This window comes from Pipistrellus hanaki, assembly GCF_964339955.1.
Source record: "Pipistrellus hanaki genome assembly, chromosome: 9".
NCBI lineage: Eukaryota > Metazoa > Chordata > Mammalia > Chiroptera > Vespertilionidae > Pipistrellus > Pipistrellus hanaki.
This window is the reverse complement of record NC_140511.1, coordinates 11853847-11879184: the sequence shown is the minus strand read 5'-3', so window position 1 is coordinate 11879184 and position 25338 is coordinate 11853847. Positions and strand designations below refer to the sequence as shown.

The following is a 25338-nucleotide window of genomic DNA, read 5'->3' as shown; positions in this document are numbered from 1 at the left end:
GCAGACCATCACCCTGCACTGGCCGTGGGAGGAGATCCACTGGCCATGAGAGACCAATGCTATTGAACCTGATCTTGCTCTCCCTCTTCTCCATTCGAGTCAAGTGTTGTTCCATCCAGTGCCTGAGTGGTGTCTTTCTTGGCAGGCCGACACCTGCAAACCTATAGTGGGTTGACATCTGGGATTGCTACTCCTGGTGGCAGGCATTGTAAGTGCTTTGCTATCCTCCACATGGGGGAACACTGAGGGAACCATACCAGAGTCACCTGACAGCCATGCCACTCAGAGTATGAAAGGCCTTGTTGTTGGTATGCTGGAATGGCCAAGGCAGCTCTGAACACCACAGCAAGGCCACAGCGACTCATGGTACGGTATGCCCTTCTATAGCCGAGTGATTGATGTCACTGTTAGCAACCAGCCTCCTTTGTCTAAGTCAGTGGTCAGCAAACTGCAGCTCATGAGCCACATACAGCTCTTTGGCCCCTTGAGTGTGGCTCTTCCACAAAATACCACGACCTGGGCGAATCTATTTTGAAGAAGTGTTGTTTGGCGAAGTTTAAGTTTCAAAAATGTGGCTCTCAAAAGAAATTTAACCAGCCAGTGTGCTGCTCAGAGGCAGCTACTCTGTGAGGATACAGGGACCAGCTAGTGTGCTGGGCCAGGGAGACAGGAAGCTGCTGAGCCAGAGAGGCTGGAGAGGCTACTGAGGCTGTAGCATTAAGCATTAAGGGAGAGCTCGGGTACTATTGCTATGTAAAGCTTTAGGGCACATGTGTCAAACACAAGGCCCACGGGCCAAATCCAGCCCGCCAGGCCTTGCAATGTGGCCCGCACCGCGCTGTCATCACTGCACTCCGCTCTCAGTTTATGACATTGTCAGTTTATGACTGTTCAGTAAACCATTCGGCCCGCGATTTAGGCTGGATTTTAGATTTTGGCCCCTTCTCTGATTGAGTTCGACACCCCTACTTTAGGTCTAGAGGCAACGAGCAGCTGCACAGATAACAGTTGTGGGTACAGAGTAATGCTGCTTTGTTGGAAAGATGTATCTATTCACCAGCGGTGTACGGCTGACTGTTTTATGAACTGCTTAAAGAGCTGTTTTGTTATATGGCCACTGGCCACTGGCTTCTGCAATAAAGACTCATTCTTATACACCCACAACTTCTCCTGGCTTCTCCTGGCAGAGGGGCTAGGCCCTGACAGTTAGTGCAATGGGCAGGGGTTGAGAAGGAACCTGCCCTGCTACTTGGCTAGTCGAGGAGAATTTAGAAGAATAGCATATGGACTCAGAGCAACTCAGCACAGCTGTGCTTTGGCTGTCTCTAACAGACACCTACCCTGGAAGTGGGAACAAGTGTCACTTGCTAAAGGACAGGTGTCCTTACATACCCTGAGAAACACCATAAGGCAGTGGTCGGCAAACTCATTTGTCAGCAGAGCCAAATATCAACAGTACAACGATTGAAATTTCTTTTTGAGAGCCAAATTTTTTAAACTTCTTTGAACGCCACTTCTTCAAAATAGACCCCCCAGGTATTTTGTGGAAGAGCTGCACTCAAGGGGCCAAAGAGCCACATGTGGCTCGCGAGCCGCGGTTTGCCGACTACTGCCATAGAAGCCTGCATCTATTGTTTTAATCCCTTACCACCCCTCCTCCATAACAGATCCCACACGTGCTTGTTGAGCTGGTTGGCCTATAATAATCATTACTCCAAAGATCGGTTCTGCAACCCTGAGGAGCGGCAGGTGCACTCGATCAAATTCTCAGCCAGCACAATGCTCCCTCATGGAGGCCCTGTGTCTCCAGGGACAGAAGCAGCTACGCGAGGCAGTCAGCCCACAGCCTGACACCTCAGTGGCTCCTGGAAACGGAGCCACTGACCTAAGGAGGGCAAGCACTGAGGTTCCCAGACCTCCATCTCAGCTGCATTCTCCGAGACAGATAGGAATGGATTTTGTTCATTCTAGCCAGGTTATGGTCTAGTAGCAGCACATCTAGAGGCTTGGCCCAGTGAGGCATCCATAATTAATAATTAGACCAGTCAATGACCTGCTTTTCCCTACAACCCTTACTTGCTTGTCCCGCATATGAAAAGAGGGGAGTTGGGACAGAGTGAGCCCACATCTGTTGACAGATCCAGACTGCCCTGTCCGTGGAGCACACACATAGAGGAGGAGCATGCCTCCCCTTCTTGGCTCTGTAGGCTCTGTTATGTGGATGCAGCTGTTTGGCCCGTAAGTCCCTCACATTCTAACTCAAAGCTGTCTTCCTTCTTCCTACTATGAATGCGTGACTTACTCGGAGAACAAGTTGTGGAGCTCATGCATGAATGCTCCACTTTCATAGAAACACATGCAGAGAAGCTGTCTTCCCTGCTCCATGCCTGTGTCGGGCAGCTCCCTGGCACTCAGAGGATGGGATGGAGAGTGCCCACACAGAAGAGTATGCTGTTAGTGTATTAGCCAGGGTGACCCATTCTTGTAGGCTATTCAGAGAAATAACTGTCATTTTCCGTGGTTGCAGCCAACCACTCTATCATTTCGTGTAATTGGGACAGCATTTTCCCAAGGGTGGCAGAACTGAGGCCGTTTGGGCTCCCCACACAACCCCCACCCGGAATAGACTCTCCATTTCTGAAGCCCTTAGAGCATGAATAGTCTTCGGAGCCATTGAGGCAGCAGCATCCGAAATATCCGGGAAGCTGAGAGGAGAGACGGGCAGAGATGACATGCAATCAGCTCCGCGGCAGAGATGAGTGACAAAGCTGCTTGCTGATGTCCTACCTGCCCATCACCTGGTGCCACATTCCCCGTGGACATCTGGCCTCTTACTTTTCACCAGGGGACAGGGGCCCTGAGGGCTCCAAAGATTATGTGTTTTGACATGTCAGAGCAGAAAGTGATTAAGTAAAATTTTCCTGCCACACAGGTTGAAGGGAATTTAAATATGTCATTGTTTGCAGCATTTGCTTTGTTCTAGCCCTTTTACCTACTGCTCCTAAAATGACTTCACTTAGCCAAACTCTCCCTCCGCCTCCGCCTCCGCCTCCGCCAAAGGCAGGTTTTCATTAGTGTCTTTGTTTGGGCACCAGCAACACTGATGATGTCAGCCATCGCTCTGGGAGTGTGGTTTGTTTATACATTAACCGTCCTTAGAAACAAACAGCAAACAGCTTTTCTCAGGAGCAAAGCTCATTCCTGCACTGATAGAGCCTGAGAAATGCAGCTCCTTCCAGGCCCGGAAACCGAGGCTTACCCTTTCCTCTTGCCGGTGGGTGCTCCTGAGCCCAGACTCCACCCCCTGCCATGGAGAAGGTGCTGCTGTTGTTGATAAGATTCTCAAACAGCATCCTGTCACTGCTGGCACCGGGAAGTCCCAGGGCATTGATTTTTCATGCTTGGTAGCTGTATTGAGTTGTCGTTTATGTCGTGGACAATCGTGTCTGCAGCATTCTGAGATGAATTTAAGTCTTGGTTCTCAACATTTCCATTTACACAGCTAAACTAAAAAAAAAAAAAAAAAAAAAAAAAAAAAAAAAAAAAAGACTTTTTTGTTTTTTTAAAAAAGGACATACACATTCAACATGATCTGTTGTAGCTCTGCTATCTAATGATGGGCTTTGACATTAAAGATCAAACCCCTCTATTGCTAACATTTAAGGGATGAGATTAAGAATGCTTTCAATAGCAGTTACTTTCTCAAAAGAGTTTCTTGTGGTTTTATTTATCTGATGTTGAAAGACCAACTTCTGAGAAATGATGGAGAGTGAATGTGGTTTCTGTGGATCAAGTCCTTTGGCTGATTCACTTTCCCAGACACACCAAGGTCACCTTGCCTAGCAATCCCTCGATTAACTGAATTGTCAATCCCTTTTACCAACTAACTCACATTTGTTTTGTGTTTGATTGATTTCTTTGGCCACTGATAGAACAAAAATGACTCTAAAACAGTAGATTCCCTGAAACACACAGATACGGCCAAAAATCTCACTTCTTATCATTCCCGTTTATCTTTGATCATCTGTAAATGTTGGAAGAACACTTTATCTGTGATCTGAACTGTCCTATAAATAAGTGACCCAAAGGATTAGACATGTTTGTCTAGCGAGTGCCTCAGGCACTGTGACAATGACAGGGATAAATCTCTTTCTGCCAACAGCCCACATCTGCTCAGACATTTCCCGATGTGGCCAAGCAGACCACTGCACGGGGGCTGACAGCCTGCGGGCCAAATATGAAAGCAGTCTTCAGGGAGAGCCTTCCCATCCCAGGGAGAAGCCTGGAACCTGCAGACCACTCTCTGCAATTGCTGGAGTAGCTCCCCTCCCTGTGGAGAAGCTGATGGTTGGAGTCAAGTGATGTCTGCATTCTCTGCCACTGTGTCACATCATTGACCTCTGATGGGTGTGAGATCTATCACAAGTTTGCAGGTTTGTCCTTACGAGGCTTGATTTTTGGAGGTTATCTGATTAGAGCCAGATTTTTACTAGTATATCTATAATTCACCTAAGCTGCCGACAAGCAAGGAGTAGCCTATAGCAAATTTTTCAGTTTTGTGGGACCTACAGTCTCTGTCACAACTTCTAATTCTGTCAGTGTAGTGCAAAATGGCTATGGACAACGCATGTGTGTAGTTGTGTTACAACTAATTTTACTTACAAAAATAAGCTGTGGGCTGGATTTGACCCATGAGAGGTAGTTTGCCAACATCTGATCTACAGGAGTTATCGCTAATTTTTTTTCTTTTTTTTTTTTTTTTTTTTGTGAGTGTGTGTATGCTATCAGTTTAAACAAAACAAAGCACAGCACTGGCCAGTGTGGCTCAGTTGGTTGGGACATCCTCTGGTGAACCAGAAGGTCACTGGTTTGATTCTAGGTCAGGGCACTTGCCCAGGTTGTGGGCTTGATCCCCAATGTGGGAAATGCAGGAGGCAGCTGATCAATGATTCTCTCTCATCACTGATATATATATATTTCTGTCTCCCTCTCCCTTCCTCTCTAAAATCAATAAAAATACATATATTTTTAAAATGAGATATGGATTCAATAATGCTTTCAAGTATAATTTTAATTGTAATGATTTCATACTGTCATTACTCAAGGTCTAAAGTGCAAAATATATTGAAAGGATAGGCTCACGTTTAGTGAGTGCGGATTTAAATCCATTATTCCAATAGTCTTGATAACTAAACAATTTTTTTACTAACTTTTTATTATAACGTATATAAATCTTTGTTGCCCTAGCCGGTTTTGCTCAGGGGATACAGTGTCAGCCTTCGGACTGAAGGGTCCTGAGTTCGATTCTGGATTCTGGTCAGGGACATGTACCTTGATTGCAGGCTCCTCCCCAGCCCGGGCCTGGTTGGGCTCATGCAGAAGGCAACCAATGGATGTGTTTCTCTCACCTCGATGTTTCTCTCTGCCTTTCCCTCTCCCACGTTCTCTAAAAAATCAACAGAAAAATATCCTTGGGTGAGGATTTAACCATAAATAGATCTTTGTTTTTATTTTGTAATATTGCTGGCAAAGAATTCAAATATTTTTAAAAAAATATATTTGTATTGATTTCAGAGAGAAAGGGAGAGGGAGAAAGAGATAGAAACATCAATGATAAGAGAGAATCATTGATCAGCTGTCTTCTGGACACCCCCTACTGGGGATCGAGGCCTGCAATCCAGTCATATGCCCTTGACTGGAGTATATCCTGGGACCTTTCAATCCACAAGCCAACACTCTATCCACCGAGTCAAACCAGCTAGGTCTCAAAATATTTTTTATTTTAAAAAACTCATTGTTTGTTCTATGCTAGGCACTGTCCAAAGTATTTCAAAAGTATTAACTTACTTAATTTTTCTAAAAGCCTTGTGGGATGGGTACTGTTATCATCCCCGTTTTAAACATTTGAATCCTATAGCAGAGAGGTTAAGTAACTGGCCCAAAGTCACACAGCTGCTGGCTCCAAAATTCTTGTTCTTATCTACTGAACTAAGCTGCCTCTCCCACTTTTTTGCTGTTCTTATTTTTCTTTTTTACTATGAGAATTAAACTTCAGTTTACATTTTGTTTTCAAGATTATTTTAAAGTCACCTGTCTAGTTAGGGTGTGGTGACTTTAGGTAAAACTAGATAAAGTTCAAAATTCCACTATGTAGGCACATGCAAACTGCAGTACATTACAACAAAATGATGGGACTTAATGGATGAGGGCTCCACTGCTAAACCCTGGCCTTATGGAATTTCCCGTCCCCTCTAGAGAAACCAGTGAAATGTGTTCATCTGACAGATGGAGTAACTAACTGAAAGTGTCAGGGTTCATTTGCATATTAAGGATTAGTTCATTATTTTTGAAATCTTAAGTCCTAACATATTCATTCAATCCTGAAATGTGCCACCTGTGCTTGTCTAAAGGAATGTCTGTCTGTCCCAATTATAAAATGTTATATGTCTAATAAAATATTATCTTTGTTTATACTAGTAAACATTAACCTTCCATCATTGTTGGGTTAATTTGCATACTCACTCCTGATTGGCTGATGGGTCTCGTGAAGGTTAATTAATATCTATGATTGTCATTATCTACCTAATAAAAGAGTAACATGCAAATTGACCGAACCTTCACGACACCCATCAGCCAATCAGGAGTAAGTATGCAAATTAACCCAACAAAGCTGGAAGATTAATTTGCATATGCAGGTGCCAAGCGGCCTGGGGTAGGGCAGGTGTTCTGCACCACCCCAGTTGCTCAGGGCCTCTGGGCAGCATGGGAAGGCAGAAAGGCAGCTCTGGCCAGAACGAAGGCGCCAGCAGCCAGGGGAAGGAAAGCCCATTCTAACACGAATCTTCATGTATCAGGCCTCTAGTATTAAAATAAGTTGAAATACCAAGATATAGTTAGATGCCATTGCACTAATCTTCAGCTGTTATTAATAACCATGTTAACTTAAAACTCGGCTTCTCTCTTCTGGACTTAACTGGGAAATCATCCTCACCACTCAGCATGCCACCTCTGGGCAGTGGGTTGCTATGAGATGTCCCACCAGCAAATTCCTCACACATTTAATTTCTCATTTTGCGACTTGGTGCTTCTTAAATGTTATGCACACTGTGATCACCTGGAGAGCTACTAGAACACAGTGCTGGGCCCTGGCTCTGCATTCCTCAATCGGTATGTCTGGGTTGGGCCTGGGAACTTGCATTTCTAACCCGAGACCACCTAGTGATGCTGCTGCAGTTCCAGGGGACCCACTTTGAGAACCACTGCTCTGGATAATGATCCATTCCAGGTCATTCCAGGAAGCAGAAGCTGACTTTCTGATGTACACATGGTTTTCTATTCCATATGACTTTGCTATTACCCAGAAATCTCAATGCCTCATCCAGGCCCATATCCTTAGATAGACCACTCTGAGCTTATTCCTGCTGTCAGCCCTTATCCCATGCCAATTCTGGTCCAGTCCTTACTCAGCAGCTACCTACCTCCAAACCCATCCTCAGTAATTCTTGGCCTGGCTTTGAACAGAGGCTGGTATTAATGATAACAAAAATTACATTAAGTTGTATTCTTTTCCTTCTTCCCATGCTATATTCTTCCTCTGACCAATTTTATATAGTTTCTCACATGTTTCAGCTGCCAACTTAATGTTGGGCCATCAGTATCAGAAACTCATTGTTATGGGTTACATGGAATCCCGCCCAAAAGATGTTGAAGTCCTAACCCCCTAGTTCCTGTAACTGTGACCTTATTTGGAAATACGGTTATTGTAGATGTAATTGGTTCAGGTGAGGTCATAGTGGAACAAGGTGAACCATTAATTCAACACTATGTTGTCCTCAAAAGAGGAAGAGAGACACACACCAGGAGAAGACCAGCATGAGACAGTGGAGGTGAAAATCGGAGTGATGAAGATAGGTTGAGGTAGACCTAGGATTGCTGACAAGCAGAAAATGCAAGGAAGTCTTCTCCCTGACAAAGAGGGAGCCTGGGCCTGCTGACATTTAAAATATATATATATATATATATATATATATATATATATATATATATATATTGATTTCAGAGAGGAGGGAAGAGGGAGAGAGAGAGAAACATTAATTATGAGAGAGAATCATGGATCGGCTGCCTCATGCACACCCCACACTGGGGATTGAGCCTGCAATCTGGGCATGGGCCCTGACCGGGAATTTAACCATGATCTCCTGGCTCATAGTTGGACCCTCAACCACTGAGCCACACCAAGGGTTCTTTTACTTTTCTTATATTTCCAAATAGTTATTTTTGTTGTTGTTAATTTTCATCCAAGGATATTTTTCCTTCTACTTTTAGAGAAAGTGGAAGGGAGGGGGAAGAGATAAACATTGATGTGAGAGAGATACATCAATTGGTTGCCTCCTGCAAGGGCCCTGACCAGGGCTTGGTATTGAGCCTTGCAACTGAGGTATGTGCACAGTTGAATCCGGAATCCTTTATTCCAAGGGCCTGAAGCTCAATCCACTGAGCCAAACCTGCTCCAATTAGTTCTTACTATCTACTACAATAATCTATCATATTGTTATACTACTTTTACTAGCAATCCTTTATTGGGAGCATTCTTTGTGCCTAAAAATGGGCTAGGTTCTTTTACATGTATTTCATTTTCACAAATTCAGATGGGAATTCCAGATGGTCCCTGACTGACAGTAGTTTGACCTGCAGTTTTTTACTTTACAATGGTGCAAAAGCAATGCATATTCAGTAGAAACCGTGCTTTGAATTTTTATCATTTCCTGCGCTAGAAATACGTGGCACGAAACTCTTCTGTGGTGCTGGACAGAGGGGTGAGCCTCAGTGGTTGGGCCCATGATCACGAGGGTAAACGCCAATACTCTCCAGTGTGTGTTGCCAGTGTTTTTAGGAAATTGTGTTCTAAGCACATTTAAGGTAGACTAGCCCAAACTACAGTGGTTAGGTGTCTTACATGCATTTTTGATTTATGGTACTTTCAATGAACAATGGGTTTATTGGGTTGTAACCCTATTATAAAACAAAGAGCATCTGTACTATAATTATCTTTGATTTATGGGTCAAAAAACTGGTGCCCAAGATCATAAAGCTATCAAATGTCAGAGTTTGGTTTTACGTCTTACCCACTCTTCTACACTCTTAGTAGCGTGTCATGGCACCACCTTAAAATACAAAGTGCTGGGATGGCACTCAGGTCAACCCAAAGTCTGTTTCCTGCCCAGCCCCTGCAGCCCTGGGCTCCAGGTTAGCCAGGCTCCTCCTCACCCCTGAGCACCTGCCTTCACATCCTGGCCCTTAGGGCTGTGATGATACAGTTCCGTCAATCCAAATACCCCAGGGTTTTTCACTGCCCAGAACCCTTCACATACCTCAATGCCAAGCTCAGCAGTAGCGTCAAAATCAGAACTCCCTGTTACTCCCTCTGAGTTGCTTCCTTAGAACACAGGTCATTCCACCCTGCTTTGTAAGTAGCCATTTACCTGATCTTAATGGCCATTAAATTCAAGAACTGTATTGTTTACTTTTGTCACTTATGTTCCTCGCATCTTTTATTACAGTGCCTCGATAAATGTTTGTTGATTTGAATTGCTAATAAGAGCAATAGTGATCACAATAATGATGTTATCAAGCCTTTGCTAGGCATTCATACTCAACAGTTCAGTTATATTAAAAAAAAATAATAAAGTCTTGCCTGCCTAGCTGGTTTGGCTGAGTGAATAAAGTGCCAGCCTGTGGACTGCAGGGCCCCAGGTTTAATTTTGGTTAAGGGCACATGCCAGGTTTTGGACTCCATCCCCAATAGGAGGTGTGTAGGAAGCAACCCATCAGTGATTTTCTCTCATTATTGATGTTTCTATCTCTATCTTCCTCTCCCTTCCTCTCTGAAATCAATAAAAATATATATTTTTTTAAAAAACATTGCATCAGTTTTTCTTTTCCCACAATTGAAAATAAGAAATTTCTTATTTTAATGTAATCTTAAAAGCTTCATTTGAAACATCAAGACATTTCTAGTCAATTTGATGCTCTGTGTGATACTCATTTATTGTCTGGAAATACCAAAATCTATCCATTATCCTTAGAAATAAAATGCTCCAACGGGGGAGGGGAGCATCCACTCTATTCCCTACCCTCCAGCTGCTACCCCCTCTGGCCCTGGCCCTGAAGCAGGTCTGCTCTGATGGTGACCTCAGGTGATGTCCCAGCTGTGCAGACCGAACCTTGGACTCAGTTACATTTCATGATAGGGGATCAAACTGAGTTGAAAATGCACCGTTCACCTCACTGCCCTCACCATGCTGGCAGCTTAAACTGACTTCACTTATTTTGGAATCTCTGAGAACTGACATGAGATCAAATGTCTATACTTTGGGCAAGTGGTGGGAACCCAAAGAAGGAAGCGGAAAAGAAACTAAATGAGCGCCAGGGGAAATCAAGCCAGACTGGACATGGTGATGAAGCTACAGAATAGCTTTCAGCTTAAATGAGAAACTATTTAGCAGTCAGTCATGAGCAAAAATTAACCAACATGGTTAAATGTGGATGCCGTCATGGGGTATACACTGAAGAAAATGATTAGGGAATAATTAAAACAGTATACCCCACAAAGCAGAGAAATGTGATGAAAAGTAAAGTGATCACGCTTCTCTTTTGGGCTTTTTAGTTTTCCCAGTTGGAAAAATATCCCTGTTTCTGCCCATAATTTGAAATACACAGAACGTTGAATTTATCGACAGAAAGTGCAGTTACCATCTAATCAGAGAAATCCTACAGGGAAAGGAGTGCTGTGTACACATCAGAGGTACCCCAGAGACCCAGCTGATCCTTCTCCGGGGGAACGGGGAGGGGTGCCACATTCCCATTAAAGACCAACAAGGCTGGTTAAAGAATGAACACAAGGCAGCAGTTCTTCATTAGTGTCATTGCAGGGAGCTGACGCTCTGCAAGTGGGAGGCCATCAAACAGGATATTGCAGCAATAAAACGCTGGGGAAAATGAAATGCTCCATTCTTGTCAATCTCATAGGCTTGTCTTTCTTTTTAATAAAGCAGGCACTACCCTGGTAAGCTAACACATAGTTGCAGTTTAGTTGTGCTTGGTAATTGTGCTATGGGCACTTATACATTTGACAGAATTTGCTTTAAATGAAGAAAACTGGCAGGTTGGAAAAAAAAAAAAAAAAAAAAAAAAAAACCTATGTTGCCAAATCACCAATTAAGGATCCTGCCAGAGGGGAAACTGGTCCCAAGACCAGTATCAGTGAAAAATGATATAATGATGCTGGGCTTCAGAGGACATTTGAAGAGACTCTTAATGAAGGCGATCAGAGAGTTGGATTACAGAATGGCTACTCTATGTGACTGCCAAATTTAGACCAGGAAGGTAGATACAACAGATAATTACAGTCACTTTTACTAAATTTTAGACAGCTAAACAACAAATGTGTCCAATCATGATGAGTGGAAGAACTTGGCTTCACCTTCAGTTCTGTTCATAACTCCCTCCTGTGAAGGGATGTCACCTTGGCAGGCAGTGGAACATGAAAAGTGAGAAGCCAGAGACTCGGCCCACCCTCTTTGATCACGTAGCCTAGCAGAGGAATGGGCAGGCACACAGGCTAATTGCATGTACTGTAGTTCAAAAGAATAAAGCTGAACATTACTCTACTTTTCCCGTTGAGTCGCCCACCATTCACCTGTTAGGGTGAACTTTCTCTAGTCTCCCTCACCCTTTTTCACTACAGTTTCCCTGATTTCATTCAATTTCTCTCATTATCCCCCAGATCTACCTCCATCTGGGGGACAATATCAACTCCTCAGTGGTTTGCCGTTGCTGGGGAATCTCTTGTGCCTCCACATCCTATCTAATAAAAAATAATATGCAAATTAACCATCACTCTGCCATGCCACAAACCACACCCACCAGCCATGGCCCACAAGCCAATCAGGCATGAGTATGCAAATTAATCCCAACCAAGATGGCTGCAGCCACAGAGCAAGCAGGAGGGAGGCTTGGGTTTCCCTGGCGATGGAGGAAGGCAAGCTTTCCACACTCTGGCAGGCCCAGGCCTCCACTCAAGGCTACAGTTTCAATTATAGAAGACAAATAAATCCCAACATAAATGGTGGCAGCCATGGAGCTGCAGAGAGCAGGAGGCTAGGGTTGCCCCTGGCAATGGAGCTTTCCACCTGCCCTGGCCTGCCTTGGCCTGTGCTTAAGGCTAGAAAGTTTCAATTATAGAAGATAAATAAAACCCAAAGAAATGGCTGCCACCATGGAGTTAGCAGAAGGCTTGGCTCTGCTCCAGGCTACAAAGTTTCAATTGTAGAAGATAAATAAATCCCAAATCCCAGGGCCTCTGCTTGGGTCGCCTGTGGACGTGGTCAGCCTGAAAACCACCACAGGTCCCTTGCCCAGGTCTACCCATGCCCCAAGGGAACCCCCACCCTGATCCTGGACATCCTTCAGGGCAAACTACCTGGCCCCCATCCATGCACAAGGCCTCTATCCCATCTAATTTTATCTAATAAAAGAGTAATATACAGATTGACCATCACTCCAACACACAAGATGGCTGCCTCCATGTGGACACAAGATGGCCACTACAAGATGGTCAGCAGGGAAGGACAGTTGGGAAGGACAAGACCTGCAAGGAAGGGCAGTTGTGGGTGACCAGGCCAGCAGGAGAGGGAAGTTAGGGGTGACCAGGCCTGCAGGGGAAGGCAGTTAGGGGTGACTAGGCATGCAGAGGAGGGCAGTTAGGGGCAAACAGGCTGGCAGGAGAGCAGTTAGGCATCAATCAGGCTGGCAGGGGAGTGTTTAGGAGTGATCAGACTGGCAAGCAGAAGCGGTTAGGGGCAATCAGAAAGGCAGGTAGGGGAGCAGTTTGGAGCCAGAAGTCCTGAATTGTGAGAGGGGTCCCAGATTGGAGAGGGTGCAGGCTGGGCTGAGGGACACCCACCCCATGCACAAATTTCATGCACCAGGCCTCTGGTTCATAAATAACACACTTTTCCCCTCTCCCTACTATGATTGATTCTCAAGGCTTAACTTCAATGGATTATTACATTAACCACATTCTTGTCTCTTTACTTAGTTTTACCAAAGACCTGCCCCTTCTAAGAAATTGTATTGGAGGAAAAGAGGGAAGAATGACCTATCTTGCCACAGGTAATGAGCCAAAATAGTGGGGTAAACAAAATCCCATAAAATTACTGAAAACTTGTTAGTGGCATCATGAGAGACTTCGTGGAAGTGGTGATACTTTTCAGTTGTGATATTTATGCTTAACACTGTGCAATGTATTGTCAAATTACCTAAGGCAAGCAATGAAACTCCAGTCCTGAAGAAGCTCTGAATTTAGCCATGGAGCTAGATAAACCTGCGTGAAATAAAAAGTGCAAGACAACCTATGTGTGATACAAATTCATTGAAATTTTTTGGAACTGAAATTTATTTCCCTATTTCTGTGCTGTATTAAAGAACTAGGCAAAAGTAACTTTGTTGCTTGTTCCGGGTGTTAAAGACCAAATTCATAATAGTGAATAAATCTGAAGACCTAATTGGCTTTATTAAGTGATTTATGAATCGAGTGGCATCCCATCTAGCAACTAGATGGGCGCTCAAATGAGCTGTACAAAATGGAAGGTTCTTATAGGCAGAAAGAGGGTGAGACTAGAAGCTAAAAGAATGGACTATTTTAGGCCAGAGCACCTTCCTTAGTCCCTGCTAAAGGCAAATTACCTCTCTGCAGTTGATCAGAAAACTCTAGACTGATTGGTTTAAAATTCCATTTCTAGAAGAGGCTGACTCTGCAATTCAATTATTAAGTGTTGTTTTTTTTTGTTTGTTTTGTTTTGTTTTGATATGGCTTAGTGAAAGTGACTCCATTTTGATCTGTTATTTTCTTTATTTAAAAAAATACATTTTTTTATTATTGATTTCAGAGAGGAAGGGAGATGGGGACAGAGGTAGAAACATCAACGATGAGAGAGAATCATTGATCGGCTGCTTTCTTGCATGCCCCCCACTGGGGCTCTAGCTCTCAACTGGTGCATGTGTCCTGACTAAGAATCAAATTATGACCTCCTGGTTCTTAGGTCAATGCTCAACCACTGAACCACACTAGGGCCAGGAAAATTCTTACTCTTTATAGACTGACTGTACTGGGAACACAAGTAGTCAAGAGCATAATGAATTCTAGAATAATAGAGGCCAGTGGGTGTGCTACCTTGTTAGAGCATCATTCCGATTCACCAAGATTGTGGACTTGATCTCCGGTCAGGACGCATAAAAGAACCAACCAATGAACAAATGGAACAAGTCTCTCTTTCTCTTTCTCTTTCACTCTTTCTTCCTCTCTCTCTAAAATCAATTTTTAAAAATTAAAAAAAAAAAAAAAAAGCCAGTGGGAACCAGAACGGTCACAGGAAAACATTTGTGGCAGAGTTGGCTTAAGAAGGGTGGTAGGGAGAGTGTTAATGAGAGGAGTTAGGCTGGCAGAACAGGGGTCCAGTGGAAAACAAAGGCATGTAGAACAATGTCAGGGGAAGACACGGCAGTTTAAGCAGCCTAACCACAGGAACAACCATGCAGAAATAACAGGGTGTTTTTAGACTCAGAGCGGGAGGTATGTGAAACTAGGGAGGGTCTGCAACAACAAGGTGAGCTGAGGCCTAGGAACAGGCACAAGAACAATTGAAGAAATCAACCATGTGGCCAACAAGGGTAGATACAGAGCAGGCTTGTAGCAATTATATGCCCCTAGACTACTAGGCTTCAGCGGAACCCCATTATTACCCACCCCCCACCCACCCCATGCAGGGAGTCTAAATCTGCTTGAAATAAATTTTCCACATTTTTGCTTAGCTCTTCTGGTCCATGATTTTATTCTTTAGCTTCACAAGACATGATGGGGGCCAGGGGGAGGGGCATTAGCTCACTGTTCCTAATATCATTAACACTCTCTGCCTGGTTTTGTGTCCACACACATCCACTGTCCACAGGCTGGGACTCCAGCCCACAGAGCAGTTATCACCTCAGTCTCTGTGCTTGGGGGTAGGGGAAAGGCAGAGGCGCTGGACAGTTATGTCACCATCTGGTATTAACCCCATTGGCTCCATATGCTGATAGTGATTCAGCCTGGCTTTTCCAGGGCAGCACTTTCAGATGACCTGCATCACTGTCCTGGGAGAATGGTCTGGAGAAGGAAAAGAACTGAGGTGCCAAGCTATCCGTGCAATGGCTCCAGCACTGACCCTTAACCTTATGCGTCTTTGAGTAAGTCTACTATCTCTCTTAATCTGTTCTTTGTGGAAAAGGGAACTGGTGTCAACCTCATGTATGTCACCCCCTGCTGGCTTTCATCCTTTATTTCTCTCACAGTAACAGAAATGTAGCAAGGCGCAGGGCTGCTCAACTGCACTACCTTTGCCCACCTTCCCTGTGGACAATGTGACTAAGTTCTCTCCAGTGACGTGTGATAGGAGTGACATGTCCCTTTATAGCTGGTGTCTTGAGACCAGACCAAGAGAGGCCATATGCTTTCCCCTTTCTACTGGCTACAACCCAGATGACATGCCCACTCAAAACTAGACAAAGAACCAAGATGGAGAGAACTTGTCCCTGGATTATTGTGGGGAGGAGAATGGCCTCCTGAGCAAGTCTCTTTACATGTGGGAGGAATAAAGTATCATACTCAATCTATTTATTTTGGAGTTCCCTAAAGTTTAACCTTATCCTAGTTAGACACTGTTAGAAATGTAGAACCATTTGAATTTAAAAAAATGAATAAATAAAATAGAGGCAGTGCCCTGGTCAGTGTGACTCAGTTGATTGGTCATCATCTGTGCATGTGAGATTACTGATTCAATTCCCAGTCAGGAAACATGCCCAGGTTGTGGGCTCAATCCCTGGTAGGGGTGTGCTTGAGGCAACTAATTTATGTTTCATTCTCACACCAATGTTTCTCTCCCTAAAAATCAATAAAAGCTTTTCTAAATAAAAGATGTGACATCTCCATATAAACTAAAGTGTTTTACAAATAGATTATGGCTGTCATGTAATTGAATAAGACATCGATGGAAGCAACAATTCAGAAAAACTAAAAACTGTCAAAGTGAATTATCCAGCCTAAACTTGAAACCAGACCAAAAAAAAAAAGAAAAAAAAAAAAAATGGGTGCGGGCTGCCTGTCACTACTTGAGCCAATTAAGCAGAGAGAGGGTTGAGTAATAGATGAGCATTTATTCCAATACTGCCGGCAGCATGGGAGAACAGCAGGTCATCCATGAAAATCTGCTCTATCGCCCCTCAATAAGCCAGCTGCTTATATTAAATAGAAGGGCAAAGATTGCCTGGGGAAGTAGGCAAAGGAAATAGAATGGGCATGCAAGCATGGGGAAATAGGCAAAAAGGAATGAAAATGGGTATATCAGGTACATATTACAGTCATTGTGGGCTGAGGGTTTGCCAAGGGCAGGCACCTCTGATTTCTGCACCAAGGTCATTAATCTTTCCATGGTAATAGAAAGCAGCTCTCCAGCCGAAACCAGTTTGGCTCAGTGGTAAAGCGTCGGCCTGCGGACTGAAAGGTCCCGAGTTCGATTCCGGTTAAGGGCATGTACCTTGGTTGCAGGCACATCCCCGGTAGGGGGTGTGCAGGAGGCAACTGGTCGATGTTTCTCTCTCATCGACGTTTCTAGCTCTCTCTCTCCCTTCGTCTCTGTAAAAATTCAATAAAATATATATTTTTTTTTTTTTAAAAGAAAGCAGCTCTCCGATGAGGAGGATGGACTGCTACTCCAGATCCTGGGTGTACTACTCTCAGCCAGGTTAGAATGTGCTTTATTTTATCAGAACAAAACAATCACGGTTAACAGACATGATTAATATTTCTTATAACTATAGCTAAGTCTCCACGGTTCTATTTCTGACCCTAACAAATTCACTATGCAGAGCAAATTAAACAAGAGCAATAGACAGGTTGCTATCTGGGTGTTGGATACCAACTCCTGCCTCCTGTGAACACACCTTCTCCTCTTTGGTGAGTCTTGGGGGTAGTGGCCACATTCCCTCTGCTGGCTTCTGCACATAACCAGCCTGATACACGGATGGCTGGAGTCCATATCTATCATGGCTGGAGTCCATATCCATCATGGCTGGAGTCCATATCCATCATGCTGCCGAGCAGCAGCAGCAGACAACACCTCACCCGGGGCCCTCCCTTTGCTACCAAGAACCTTGGCTGATGCCCGAGGCCAGTGGTAGGCAAACTCATTAGTCAACAGAGCCAAATATCAACAGTACAATGGTTGAAATTTCTTTTGAGAGCCAAATTTTTTAAACTTAAACTTCTTCGAAGGCCACTTCTTCAAAATAGACTCGCCCAGGCTGTGGTATTTTGTGGAAGAGCCACACTCCAGGGGTCAAAGAGCCACATGTGGCTCGAGAGCCGCAGTTTGCCGACCACTGTCCCAGTCAACTGTCAGTCCTCCACATCTGAGTGTACTCACAGGCACCACTTTCAGGGGTCTTCAAACTACGGCCCGCGGGCCACATGCGGCCCGCAGAGGAGTCTGATCCGGCCCGCCAGGTTTTTTGGGCAGTGAGCGCAGCCGAGGTGTTACAGTAGGAATTAGTAGTTCATATAGTCCGGTCCTCCAGCTCTCTGAGGGACCGTGATCTGGCCCCCACTTTAAAAAGTTTGAGGACCCCTGACTTAAGCTATTAAACAATATCTGTCTCAAGAATTTCCCAGTTCCCTTCATTACAGCCCTTCCCAAATCCTCTCAAGTCTTTGAGAAAGTGGAAAGCAGGTGTAACTTTCCTAACCTGACAGCAAGCAGATGTTTGGGGAAGGAATTAGCCAGCCCACAGCGCCTCGGGGAGCAGAGCAGAACTCGGTACAGCTGCCCTGTGCGCCCAAGTTTGACCAGGGCGGCTCAGCCCACTCTCTACCCACAGAGAGTGTCCTCTCTGCCCACGGGCGGTCAGGGCATGTCTGCTGTCAGAGATTAGAGACTCATCCCTTTGTATTTTCCAGGAATTAGCTTTTTGTGCAGCATAGAAAGCCTTGGGGGAGGGGTGCACACATGTTCCATTATTGCCTAAGCTGCTGAATTGTGAGAAATGGCCCACCTGTCTGAATTCAAATGACGGGCTTGGAGGAGACAGAAGTATGGTGAAAATGAGACCTTCAATACACTCTCATGAGTGGGCAGCTGTCTCTCATGGAGTAGCGATCGTAGCTGAGTACTCCGAGGTCACCTGCTTCCTGTCACCGAGGTCTTGCTGTCTCCCCTTGGGCCATTTACAATACTGGGCTGAGGCCTTTCTAGCTGCCCCCACCTCCTGGCTAGCTGAGACCTGGGGGGTTTCCACCATATTGGCCCCATGCACAGCACTTTGTTCCTCTTCCCTCCACCCTACATTCTGTCTGCCCTGAGGGAATTCAGTAAATTCCATCAAAAGCCCACCATGCTGGAGATGGGGCACAGAGGTCCATTTCCTACAGAGTCACAGGAGGCGCTGAACTCCCGGGGAGAGGGGCACACAAAGCTCCCTGCTGCCAATGACAGGACTGGGAGAGAGCCAGTCCATTTCCCGCCCCCCTCCCCCCTCCCCCCCCCCCCGCCCGCGCCCTCTTCCCGTCCCCGCCCCCCCCCCCCCCACCCCCCCGCCACCCTGGCACAGGGGCCCTTTCCTTTGTACCACATTGGTCCCCAGAGCTGCGGAGGACACAATTCAAGAACATTAATTGGATCTGATTCCTGAAATCCCCGGTGTACCTCAACTTCACCTCCTAAGAAACAATTTTTTGCCTCAGGTGCTTCTCCGCTGGGCCTGGATTTTCCTGTTTCAGTTGTCCTCCTCGGGACTTCCTGTGTGTCCTTGAGCCCTGCAAATGACCCAATCTTTCCTGTAGCCGCAGCAATGGGAAGCAGACCTCTGGGCGCAGCCTGAGACACGTTTCTGATCTGGGCTCTGAATTGCTGCTCACTCCCAAAAAAGTTGCACAAACTTTCCCTTCCATTCATACGCAACCCACCTACAGAAATCTTTTTCTTTCCCTCCAACGTTCTACTTGACACACTTATGCAAGATTCTATCTTTTCAAGTCTCTGCCTGCCTTAGACCAGCTTCCCTCCCAACCTAAGATTACTTGACCTTTTGTTAGGGACAGAAATATTGGGGACTAGCTATTAGTTAAAAGGAATAGTAATCATGCTCTGTTAACTGTGATGGTTCTGTTCTGATTAGAAAGCACACTCTCACCTGGCTGAGAGTTGTACGCCCTGGGACATGGGAGCTAACATCGGAATGCCTCTTGTCCCAATTGCCTATCATTATGGAAAGACTTACAACCTTGTGCCTCAGACAATCTAGTCCGGGAGGCACCTGCTCTTTACAGGTCCCTGTTATATGTAATCTGGTCCCAATGCCCAGGGTCACGTGTCCCCTTGCAAGTCCTCTTAACCCCTCAGCCCGCACGCCTAATCACCTGTAATGATTATCCATGCTCACTTTCCCTTACCTATAATTCCTACTTCCCTATGTAATCTTTGACCTAATAGAAGCAGCTGGTTTATGGTGGTGTGCAGAGCAGATTTTTGTGGATGATAGACTGCTCTTCCCATACTGCCGGCATTATTGGAAGAAATGTTCATATATGATTCAACCCTGTCACTGCTTAATTGGCTCAAGTAGTGACAGGCAGCCCGGACCCCTTGGCTGTCCAGCTGTACTTTCTTTGAAGCAAATGTCATTTCCTTCTTTAGAGGGGGAAGGAAGATTAAAAGCTTGCTTCTCATGTATACTTTCACCTGATTCTATAGCCAGACAGAAACTTCCTTATGGAAAGGCAGCACTAATCAGAAGCCTTTCTGCCCTGACAGTAGACAGGGTCTTAAAGGTGGGATTCTGGGTGGCAAGGCCTGAAATGAGCTCTATAGCAGGAGATCTGGACCCCAGTCCCACTTGGCTACTCACTGGCTGTGACAATATATGCTGATCATTGTGGATGAAAAGGGGCCACATGCTACACCTGACAATTTCAGGGAGGCCTGCTTGGTGGCCTTAAAAACTCAGAGACCTGCCCTAGCCAGTTTGGCTCAGGGGATAGAGCACTGGCCTGAGGACTGAAGGGTCCCAGGTTCAATTCCAGTCAAGGGCACATGCCTGGATTGCGGGGGGCTCGATCCCCTCTAGGGGGCATGCAGTGATTCTCATCACTGATGTTTCTATCTCTCTCTCCCTCTCTCTCCCTCTCTGAAATCAATAAATATATATTATAAAAAAAAAAAAAAAAACCCACAAAAAAAAACCAACAACAAAACCTCAGAGACCTAAAATAACCACAAAGGATGGACTGGAATTAACACTTTTTTAAACTAAAAGCAATTTATGGTTGATAGTCATGTCCTAGGCTGGTATCTTCCCCGACAAAGGCCAATCTTTACCTTAACTGATCCGTCTATTGTCTTTTGCACCTACCATAATATTCCTTTGCAATGTCAGGGTAACTTCCTTTTTTCCAGACCCCACAGGGCACAACCAGGCAGTGGAGGACATAAATCTCTCATTGTTTTATCATGTTAATTGTTGACTGTTAACTGTCTGGTACCCACTTGTGTAAAAGAAGTAAGTGCCTATCATTTTACTTTTTATCCAATCCCAGAGGTTCCCCTGCCTTTTGCTTTCTCCCACCTCCCTAATCTATCACCAATGGATTTCATGTAGCTTCTCTTTTTATTGTAATCCATATATACTAGAGGCCCATTGCACAATATTCATGCAAGAATAGGCCTTCCTTCCCTGGCTTCACTCCAGGCCGAAGTGTAGTTCCCCCCTGTAGTTCCCTCCACTACTCCTCTCCCCCTCATAGCAGGTGTCCCACCTCTCCCAGCCACTCCACACCTGCATATGCAAATTAACCTGCCATCTTTGTCGGGTTGGTTTGCATACTCACTCCTGATTGGCTGTCGGCGTAGCAGAGGTACAGACTGAGCAATGGTCTGTGTGGGGCCACCAGGCGGGCAGGAGGGGCAGTGAGGGGCAACCAGCCTGGTGGGGCGGGGGGTAGTTGGGAGTGACCAAGACTGGTGGAGGGGGCGGGGGTAGTTGGGAGTTATCAGACCAGCAGGGGGGGCAGTTAGGCAGTTAGGGATGATCAGGCAGGCAGGCAGGTGAGCAGTTAGGAGCCAATGGTCCCAGATTGTGAGAGGGATATCCGACTGTCGGTTTAGGCCTAATCCCTAGGATCGGGCCTAAATCAGCAATTGGACATCCCCCAAGGGGTCCCAGGCTGAGGAGACTCCCCCCCCGCCCCCCCCCCCCTCCGCCCCATGCATAAATTTCATGGACCTGGCCTCTAGTGTCTAAAATAAGGTTCAAAACTGCCATTCTTCAGAGCATTGTCTCAATCTGGTTTTTGGTTTTTTTTCAAATTCTGTTGAAATTTTGCTTCCCAGCATTTGCCAATGAGTTTGGCTCAAATAAACTCACAAAAATTCTTCTCAGATTTGAGTGTTTCTTACATTAACATTACTAAAGAAGATATCAATGCCAAAAGATGGACCAAGATGTGTACAGTACTACGTGTGAAAAATAGGATGTGGAGGCTCTCCCTCCCTGGAACATGCCCCAAACCCCCTCACCTCCCCACCCCTATTACCTTTGCCTTCTCTCTCCTAAGCTCCATGACCCTCTGCCTCTGTAACTTGTTTCCTGAGCCTATGCAGCCCAGCTGGCTCGCTTCTACTACCCTGTAACTTTCTAAATAAGCTTTCTCTTATTAAAAAAAAAAAAAAAAAGAAAAAAGAAAAAAAAAAGAAAAGAAAAGCAGGATGTGTCTCAGACTTTCAACTATACCTCCAAAATACAATATATAAGCTTCAGGAGGGGGAAAAATAATGACTGAATAAGCAGACGTGTCATGCACCTCAACTAAATCAGAGAACATCCCCCTGGAATTAACAAGTGAGGCCCAGGTGAGGAGACAACCTACAACAAGGAAAAGCAGAAAATGCCTGGAGACGGTAGGAAGGGTGGCAGGGGCTCCAGTAGGGTGACAGGCCAGTGGGTTGAGAGGGAGAGGAGGAAGCTGCATTACGGGAGAATCTGTTTCCTCAGGAAAATAGAAGCCCGGCCCAGGTTGAGCACCAAGGCTGACTCCCTTGTTAGCAAGCGTAACATCCAAAGCCTATGGGAAAAGGAAAAGCCTATGGGCTGCTGGCTGCCAGTGAGTCCGGACCCAAAGCCACAGCAGAGAAAGGCTGTGCCATGAGAAGAAAGCAGCACGGTTGGTCCTGGGGAGAGAAAACCATAGTGTTGTTGTTTTTGTTTTGTCTTGTTTTTGTTTTTATTCTCTAAACCCAGAACACAGGACTTTTCAATTGCAGTCACTCACCCAAGGCTTTGGCCCAGGGAGGGAAGGGCGGATTTGAGGTACCCAAGGAGAGGCTAGGGAGGGAAGCAGGGTAGGGAGGACACGGCCAGGACTCTGGCTTTGGGATATTTTTAAGCTTCCAAACCTAGAAGGTGTGGGCCCCTCCCAGTAGCCTCAGGGCAGGTGATACAGCCTGCCACACCCTGCAGTTTGAACTTTACAGAGAAAGAAAAGGCAGAGGCCAAGCTAGTGGGTCTGAATAGTCTCATGGAGCCCTCAGTGACTGCCATACTATTCTGGGAACCAGACTGATAAAAATTACAGGTTGCCAGAAAACCCCCTTGGTCTCCATACAAAGATCTCTGACCAACCAAGGGCAGAGTAATATTTTGGGCCACTCGTGGAGGAGTAGCTCTGGGTCAGGAAGAAGCACCCATCCTATTCCCTGAAAGTGTAACAATACCATCCCCACCTAAAGCCCTATTAGAAACAGATGCTGGGGTGACTAAGATTGACAACTGTCCGATAGAGGGCAGATTGGCCCAGCTTGCTTGCAGCCAAGGCCAGTGGAGACAGACACAAGCAGAAGACCTGTGGATCGCTTGGAGCTTCAAGCAGGATGCTAAAAGTCAAAAGATAGTGCCTGACAGTGGCTGATACTAAGTATCTATCAGGAAGCCCAGAACTGGCAGACAGAACAGAAGAGTGGGGTCCTAAACCAGCTCCCACTGGGGGCATAAAACTTGGCTGAAGTGAACTGCATTTCAGGGTGTGGTTTTTTTGTTTTGTTTTTTAATTATTTTATTCCTTTTTTTTTTTTTTCCACCGTTTTCTTCCTCTCTTCTATTTTTTCCTTCCAATTTTCTTCTTTTTTCATTTTAGTTTTCCTCCTTCTTTTCTCCCTACCCCCCTAGCCCCACTTTTTAAAATTGATCCTTATCTGCATTATTGATGTGTTACTATTATAGTCTCTGTTGGTTTATTCATATATCTAATTTCCTCTTCCTTGCTCCTACTCCATTTCCCCTTCTCTTTTTTTTTCACTACTCAATATTTTTCTCTCTTCTCTTGCTCTTTTCTTTTCCTAATTTTTTAACTTGTTTCACTTCCTAAATTCAGGCCTATTTGCTCTCTATTCTTTAAAAATTGTTTTTAATGTTTTTATTTTTCTTCTTCTGATTTCTTTGCTCCCTCCTATATTCTAAACCCTGGTCCTTCCCCTATTCCTCCAATTCCTTAACCTTATTTTCTTTATTTAATCTATGCATCTACATATTCTGCCCTCCTACCTTTTTCTAGGTTTGTGCTTTTTGGCTTATTTCTTTGTTTTCTCCCCATATTCCTTCTTTTTTTTCCTTGTTATCACTCTTGCTCTCTTTACTCTTTCTTAATTCTATTTCCTCTGGTGGTCACTTTTATTGGGATTATAGCTGTCTTGTGTACATTTGTGTTCTGTTCCTTCTATGTCATGTCATGTCTTATGTTATATTTTGTGCTGTTCAGTCAACACCTTCACAACAGTTGGCACAACATGGAGGAAGGAAGCTTCATAATCAAACACCCTGAGAGGAAATTCTATCCACAAATGGGACAATAACATTCAAGACCCAACTACATCAGGAGAATCCAAGTATCTCAAGTAGGTGACCTCTGTAGAACACCAAGTGCAGGAAAACTGAAAGACTGCACCACTGGGTCCCACAAAACATCTACTATCAATACATAAGACCAATTCAAAAAATCTGGGTGACATAGCAGTTTGATCTAATACATAGAAACAATTATAAAGGAACAGCAAAAATAAGAAACAACCCCAAGTAAAAGAAAAGGAGGAATCACCAGAAAAGGAACTAAATTAAATGGAGGCAAGCAATGTCAGAGAAATAATTCAGAATAACGGTTATAAAGATGCTGAAACATCTGGATGAGAAATACATCATGTGTAAGAATCAAGAGTAAGTGAAGAATGACATAGCTACAATAAAGAACACAATGGAAGGTTTCAACAGTAGACTAGAAGAAGATGCGGACTGAATCAATGAGATAGGAAACAAGGTAGAAAAAACCCAAGTAGAGCAGCAACTGAAAAAAAATTAAATAGCAGGAGGAAAGTCTAAGGTAGCTTTGGGACAACATGAAATGAAACAATATCCACATAATAGGAGTACCAGAGGAAAGGAAGCTGAGCAAGGAATAGAAAATTTGTTTGAAGAATTAATGACAGAAAACTTCCCTGACTTTGGGAAGAAAAAGTCACACAAGTACAAGAAGCACAGAGTCTCAAACAAGATGAACACAAAAAGACTGATACCAAGATGCATTGTAATTAAATTGGCAAAATAAGAATCTTAAAAGATGCCAGAGAGAGACAGAAAGTTATCTTTAAGGGATCTCCCGTTAGACTATCAATTTCTTTCTCAACAGGAACACATCGGGCCAGGAGGGAATGGAATGAAGTATACAAAGTGATGCAGAGCAAGGGACTGAATCCAAGAATACTTTCCAGGAAGGCTATCATTCAAAACTGAAGGTGAAATCAGGAGCTCCACTGACAAACAAACAAACAAAAAAAGCTAAGGGAGTTTATTACCACCAAGCCAGCAATGCAAAAAAAAAAAATACTAAAGGGAATGTTGTAAAGAGAAGAAATAGAAAATGAAGAAGGAACACAGGCATAAAGAATAAAAATGGCAACAAACAAGTACCTGTCAATAATAACCTTAAATGTAAGTGGGTTAATGCTCCAATAAAAAGACATAGAGTAGCTGAATGGATAAGAAAATATGACCCGCCAAAACCGGTTTGGCTCAGTGGATAGAGCATTGGTCTGAGGAGTGAAAGGTCCCAGGTTCAATTCCAGTCAAGGGCACATACCTTGGTTGCGGGCACATCCCCAGTGGGAGGTGTGCAAGAGGAAGATGATCAATGTTTCTCTCTCATTGATGTTT

At 44.7% G+C, this 25338-nt stretch overlaps 1 long non-coding RNA gene across 1 annotated transcript in view; it reads right to left on the bottom strand.

Annotated features, from left to right (window-relative positions):
- Nucleotides 1-3082: 3082 nt before the first annotated feature.
- The window catches only part of LOC311627432, a 36774-nt gene continuing 14518 nt past the window's right edge, over nucleotides 3083-25338 (bottom strand). Inside the window, exon 4 of the long non-coding RNA XR_014795908.1 lies at nucleotides 3083-3507. This is a non-coding gene — a long non-coding RNA (uncharacterized lncRNA). The remainder of the gene's footprint in view (nucleotides 3508-25338) is intronic.